A 7,400-nucleotide genomic window follows, 5' to 3' on the forward strand; every position below is an offset into this window, starting at 1 on the left:
GTTGGCCATAAAAAAGAAGAGAAGCTTTCATAAGCTCATCATAAAAGGGCAAATACTGCATGATTGTCCTTCATATGTGACACATAAAAGAGTCAAACTCTCAAAGGAAGACCATATAATGACAATTGCCATTGGCTGGGAAATGGAAGAAAGGCTGAGTTGTTCAAAAGGTAAATGTTTTAGTTATATGAGATCAATAGCTTCTAGAGGTCTATTGTACAACCTAGTGCCTGCAGTGGAAAATAGCATATTGTGCATTTCAAAAGTTTTAAGAGTGTTAATATCATGTTAGTATTTTTACCACACAGACACAAGGAAAAGATTCTGACAAAAAGTTTGAGAGGTGTTGGATATGTCTATTTTCTTCATTGTAGTAACAGTATTGTGGTGGATTGCATGTTTAAAGGTGAGAGGAGTATTTTTAAAATCACAGTGCTTTTGAAGAATGGAGTCTTCCCTCTCATGTATATTCCACAATACTCAATGTGCTTACATAAATCTATATGAATTTATCTAACAAAATCTTAATAAATGTCATCTATTATTGACATTAAAATTCATATTTTAAAAATCTCTCTGATGTTTGGAATAGTATTTACTTTTTTCCTTTTTTTTTAGTATTGGCACTTGAACTCAGGGCCTTCACCTTAAGCCACTCCACTAGCCCTTTTTTATGAAGGGTGTTTTCCAGATAGGGTCTCAAGAACTATTTACCTGGGCTGTCTTCAATCAGCAATCCTCTTGATCTCTGCCTCCTAAATAGCTAAAATTCTATGTAAGAGCCACTGGCACCCAGAATAAAATAGTATTTAATTTATAGCATGCATACTAACTAGACATTTCACTTATGTAGTCTTCAATACTAAACACATTTTTTAACCATTTTTTAAAATTACCTTCCCTTCAATTCGATTCACAACTACTCAGAGCACATTATCATGCTGTTCTATTACTGCTTCCCAATTTCTCACTTAATACTTATGACCTAGATTATAGAAAATTGATAGCATAGAGATGCACAGTGTACAAATTACTATGTAGGGCAAATCTTGAGTAAAAGACAATGTATAAGGTCCATCTTTGCTTCAGAAAAGTCCTAACCCGGTCCAAGAATAACGAACTTAGCATCTTATGTAAACATCCTTCTTCTATCTGTTATATGAAAAGTATAATACTATTTAGAAGAATAAGCTGTGTAGAATTTCAATTATCATAGAAATTCTAGTATGATAATATGCAAATGAGATTTTCAAAAAGTTAGGTAAAAACAAAACAAGTTGCAAAGATGGATTAATACAAAAAACATAATAGGAGTATTGTTTGTTCTCATACTTTTCATTTTGTTTTTGTTACATATTTGCAACTTGTCATATAAGAATTTTACAATACCATCAATAGGTGGGTTTACTATGAATTTGTTTTCTTAATGGATTTTCAAGAGAAAATCATTATAAATTCAATGAAGGTCTTAATTTTAACCACAATTGTACAGTAAAAATATTTCAGAAATATCACAGTTCTGAAATATTAATGTTAAGTATTTAAATAATATAATATTAAATATATATATGCCTGTATGCGGTTTCACCCGTATTAGTATTTCACTTTATCTAATAAAGATCTACTAACTTTATTTTTTTTAATTTGATTTGGATAAGTACTTTTAAGATGAGATATATACTATTAGCAAAAATTTAATTTCTAATAAAATACTTCTGTACAATGTTGTACAGCTCTGTAAAACTTTGTCATCTGACCTTACTGCAATTTTATGCCCATAAATACTGCCTAAATTCCACTTCCTTTAGTCTCTGGCAAGGACTATTCCATTCTTTGTTTCAATGACTTTGACTCTTTAAGATGGTTTACATTAAGTAGAATCATGTACTACTTGCCTTTCTGTGAGTGGTTCGGTTACCATAACACCCTCAAGGTTCATCTATGTCCTATATTACAGAATTTGCATTTTTAATGTTAAATAGTTTTCTGCTATGCTTTTGTACCAAATTTTCTTTTTCTATTGATTATTGATTGGTACTTAGTTTGTTTCTACATCACGGCTATAGTTAAAGTGCTGCGATGAACATGAAAGTACTAATATCCCTTAAATACAAAGCGGGATTGCTGAATCTAGTTTTAAATTTATTGAAAAATCTTAATATTGTTTTCAGTAAAAGATACACAATTTTTCTTTCCTACTAAAAATGTAAAAGGATGTCCACATCTATACACTCTTCTCAACATTTGTTTTGTATTTTTTCAATAATAGCCATCCTGACAGCTTGAACTGTATCTCCTTGGGTTTTCAGACACATTTTCTTCATGATGGGTGACATTGAGCATTTCTCCCATATTCTGTTTGAGCAGTGCATATCTTCTTCAGAGAAATGTGCACTCCTGTTTGTGGTCAACATTTTTAAAACTTGGGATAATCAGGGGTTTTATTTGCTTGTATTTTGCTATCAAACTGAAAGAGTTCCATGTACAGTTCACTGAAAAGAAACAATCAACAGAGTGAAAATGCAACCTATGGTATTGGGAAAAATATTTGCAAACCATATACTTACATTATTCATGACTTCGAATGACCCTTTAAAATACACAGGATTTCAAAAAAGAAGTCATAATCATTACATGATAAGATACCCACTGAAGCAATAAAGAATACTGTTTGTTAAAACTATTTGTTCCAGTGCAAATAAACACACACATATTCACGCATGCAGATACAAACACACACACACACACACACACACACAAAACCTCCACCTTTCAATGTAGATGTACCTGGAAGGACACATATCCTAATAGCAAATCTGTGAGAAAGCACTCTGAAGCCTGCAGAAGTGATGCAAAGGCTGCCTTGCCAGAAGTGTACATTGCTATAGAAAGGAGAGGAATTTCCCCATCTATCATTTTCTTCAGTTTGTTTTCATAATTTTAAATTACTCCTTCTCAAAGAATAATCAAGTTTTTTTTGTCAGTTGTTCAAGGTTATGTTAGAGAAGGCTGGTATGCACCCCAATTTTTCACCCTAAATGTACAATGTTGTATTTAACAGATAGGATAAAGGACTTTACAAATAATTGTAAATTATACTATATTTGCATGGTACTTAACTTAGACCTTTCACAAAAATAAAGTATTGCATTTTGATTAGAACTTACCTCATTCAAGCCATTTTATGAATTGTAAAATAGTAGTAAAAGCCATTTTAAGAATAGCCATATTGTGAGAGTCAGTATAATCATTTTAGGGAAATACGAGTTTGTATTAGGCAGATTTTTATTTGAATATTAATGAAAAACTCTTTATGTTAAGGCTATGAGAAGCACTCACTATGATACATGTGATTATTTTAAGTGGTGTTCTGGAGAGGTTATCTTTGTCTCTCTCTTTATTTGTTTATGTTGGTAATGAAGTACTCATTTCAAGTTCAATGTGATAATGGTTCCTAGTGCATGCTTTTACAAGGACCTGTCTGACAAGATCTTCATTAGCATTTATTCCTCACTGCAGTTTACTGAAGATTGTTGTGGGGTTGTAATACTTTATCCAGTACTTCAGTGACATGTATGCACTGTCTATATGAGACATCAATCAAAATTGGACAATTTTACACTTATTGATTACTATAAACAAAAATGTGCTTTAGTCTTTTTTTATTTTTTTCAGTTAAAGGCTATTTATTTGTAATGAGACAAAACACTAATATCTGTTCAACACTGGGCTAGATGCTGCAATGATTAGGGGAGTGAAGGGAGGGAAGGGCAGGGCAAGGGCTCCAAGCTAGATTATGAATGTCCAAAGCAGAACCTTCTGGGAGAATTTTCCCTGACCACATGGAGCAGAAATAAAAATCACATGATCACCGTTGATTGAAAGGAGAGAGGACACAGGGCTGGGACCTTGGCCCAGTCACCATGGCATGGAACAATGCTGGCCAGCATTGTTGAGGGAGGCGGACACTTCTTGCTGGGCCTGTGTTCCTTGTAAGGACCCTTCCTCTCTGTGAGGCCAAGTGAAGGCTTTGAGATGTCTCCAGTTCCCTGAAAGCCATGAGCCAGAAGATACTGAGGAAGGGAAGCACTCAGTCACTGAGGCCCACCTGCTGAACTGTTCCTTCCTCCTCCTCATGCTGGTAAAGCAAGGGGCCTTGAGGACCCTCTATGACGGCTCTTCTGACACTGCAGTAGTGCTGAGTGGGACTGGCAGCAAGTAGTTTGGGCATACAGTGTGACAGGATGCTGGATTCTTGACACATGCATGCTGCAAGCATGACTCATAGTGCTGATGCAGCCTCTGCCTGAGGCTGAGGGGTATCAAGCCACTGACTGCCCACTGCCCCAGGGGCTCATGGCAGTAGTGATGCCTGATGTGGAGCTCAGCCTCCTCATGTCTGCATCTGGCCAGGCTTTGGAGCTTCAGCTTACTGAAGGACGCGCAAAGGAGAACCCCAGGTGCCTCGCAAGTGCTTCTCCTCAGTTCAGCTCTTAGGGCAAGTTAGCTGTGTGGAGAATACCATGATCTGATGGGCCCTACAATCCCTCTAGAGAATAAGAAGCACACGGCAGGAGGTCACTAGGGAGCCGGGAACTGTTCCACTGTCTATCTGCCCCAGGCCAAGTGCTGGAGCTCTGTGCTCCAGAGTCAGCCTCCTGTGGAAGAGTGGAGGTTGCTCCCACCCTCTAGGCTTCTTCAGACAGGCCCTGGACAAAGGCATGACATTCCCTTTATTGCACCCCCTTGTTCTGAGGCTCCTGTGCCTTCAGAGTTAAGGATGTCCATGTCACATTTTTCCTTCACAGCGCAAAGTTCAGTTCATTTTGAAGGAAGAAGCTGAAGGACCAGACAGAGGAGCAGAGAGGTCCAGAGAGGGAAGCCCCTTCCTAGTGAAAACAGCAACACCTGCTGTATGATGGTGAGAGTGAGTGGAGGGAGAAGTTTCCAGAAGCAGGAAGGAGAACCAGGGATCCTGTGGGGAGACAGGGTGCATGCTCTGCTCCTGAACCCACGTAGCACCAGACCTGCAGCTGGGGCAGGCTGAAGGGCCAGCAGGTAGCCGCCAGCTCCTTGAAGAGAACAGCAGAGGTCAGACAGACAGGAAGGTGGGTTCCACAGGGTGCTGTGGGAGGTGGCTTGGTGGAGGCTGCCCAGCTGGCATCACATGGTGCGGCTGTACTCGATGCCACCCTTGGAGGAGATACTGGACCACTGCAGGAAACTGCAGAGCAGGCTGTGGGCCTGGCGGTAGATCCTGTGCGGGATGGAGCAGGGGCTCATGTTGGCTAGTGCTGAGCCCAGGTGTTGGATGTAGTCCAAGATGGTCCAGGGAGTGTGACCGCCACTGATGTAGAGGACATAGATGAAGCCATCTTTAAGGACCCCTCAGATGGAGTAGTAATAAGGCAGATAATGATGCTGCCTAAAGTCTCTGTTTTCATAGAAGTTTATCGCTGTGTTGTTGGTGGTGAAGACATGCAGGTAGATGGCTTTACAGTGGTCCTGAGCGGTGGTTGACATGTGATCCTTTAAACTGTCAAGTAAAAGAGAACCTATGCCGTGCTTTCGGAATTCTTTCACTACTCCCAAACTTAGAATGTACGCAACTTGTTCGTCAACAGAGAAGCTGAGGCCAGGATATCTCCATCCTCCTTATGTATTTTGGTCCTGCTCTTAATTTCAGCTACTATCATTCCCACAATGGCACCTCTGTAGGTTGCAGCAAGGGAGAAGAACTTCTTGTTGGACGTAATATCACGATACCATGAGTCTGGGTACTCACTGGGGAACCGGTCACTGCACAGGTGCTTCACAGTGTCTATGTCATCGTGACAGAGGAGGCGTAGGCTGACCTCGCTGAGGGCGCTCGAAGGCACCACCTCTGTCATTCACACCTCGGGCGGGAGCCGGGGCCAGATGAGGGCGTCGCGGGGCTCAGTGCATCCTGGGACGCAGGGAGCCGGGATACTGGACCGCGTGGGTCCCGCAACGAGTTATGTAACCGGCGGGGGCCCGCAGCCTGGACGGAGGCGGTGGCCCCTGCTTTAGTCTTTAAAATTCTTTAATACAAGTCTCCTATCAAACTTTTCATGTGCTCCCTCTCTTTCCCAGTACAATAGTTTTACTACAATAGCTTTCATGAAAACCACTGGAGGAATTCAACTGGCTACAAAAAATGATATGACAATAGCAAATACAATTGATCGCATACATTTATAACTTTTTGATAAGTAACACTGAGCACTTCCTGTCTTCAAGCCATTGCTTATGAATTGTCTTGTTTATTTCTCCAAATCCCCTTTGCAGAGATTCTTAGTATTTTAATAACACTTTCACAGATAAAAAAAGTTAATATAAAGAGACCACATTTAGAGTGTGATGAAATGGAGAAAAGATTCAAGCAGAAATGAATGATTTTCCAAACCAGAATCCTGAGCCCCTGATATAAACACATGGCAAATGATTAGAAAGCTACCAAGAACCTAAGCAACTTTACTTCCTTATCTCTCATCTGTATATCTCTTTAGGGTTCTATTCCTCTTTTCATATTAATTTTTTTCTATAAAACAAGTTTGCCTTTTCTCTAATTCCCAACAATGAATAAAGTTATTCTTAAAGGATGTTTCTGATATTACAGTCCATTGTCCAGACTGATTCAGTCATTCACTCTGTTTTATCACCATACACTCACAGGGGTAAGGTCTGCTTGGTCTATTAGTACATCTATGCTCCCAGGACAATAAACTACAGTGACTCTACACGTTTGTGACTATAGGTGTTTGGGTGAAGGGGGCAAACTGAAATAACAAAGCTATGAGAACCCACCCCTGCTCAAAGTGTTGATATTACGATATTAGACTACCATTTAGAATTTCAAAAACGTTTAGATATGCCTAGAAAAGAATAGAATAATAATAATTACAATGTTACACCCACTAAAACTTATTTTGTTTATAGTGAAAATGATTTATATGTGATAAAATGAAAAAATCTGAAGTGGGCTTTTTTTAATGAGTTTTGATAGCAGGATATACTAATATATCCAAATCCCAAGCAATGATATCAACAAGACTTTTAATTCTTCCTTGTCTAATCATATTCTTCTCAGTTCCCAAGTAGAACATTCTCTGCTGTTACCAATCTCCCTGTTTTAATACTTCATTTAAATGGAACCATATATTATGCATTTCTATGTCTTTTTTCTCTTGTTCAACATACCATTTTTGAGATTCAATCCCTTTTTGACATTTATGAAGAGTTCAATTACTTTTACTGTAGAGTATTAATCTACTATATGAATAGTACGCAAATTGCTTATCCATGTATTGTTTGTAAACTTTTAGGTTTGCTCCAGGATTTATGTATTATTACTAAAACTGCCATTAACATTCTGTGTA

General features: G+C 38.8%; 1 pseudogene; it reads right to left on the reverse strand.

The window, feature by feature from the left end:
* Positions 1-4,517: 4,517 nt before the first annotated feature.
* On the reverse strand, positions 4,518-6,086 carry LOC109702239 (N-alpha-acetyltransferase 60 pseudogene; annotated as a pseudogene).
* Between the last annotated feature and the right edge of the window lie 1,314 nt (positions 6,087-7,400).

Source organism: Castor canadensis, chromosome 11 (genome assembly GCF_047511655.1).
Source record: "Castor canadensis chromosome 11, mCasCan1.hap1v2, whole genome shotgun sequence".
Classification (NCBI taxonomy): Eukaryota; Metazoa; Chordata; class Mammalia; order Rodentia; family Castoridae; genus Castor; species Castor canadensis.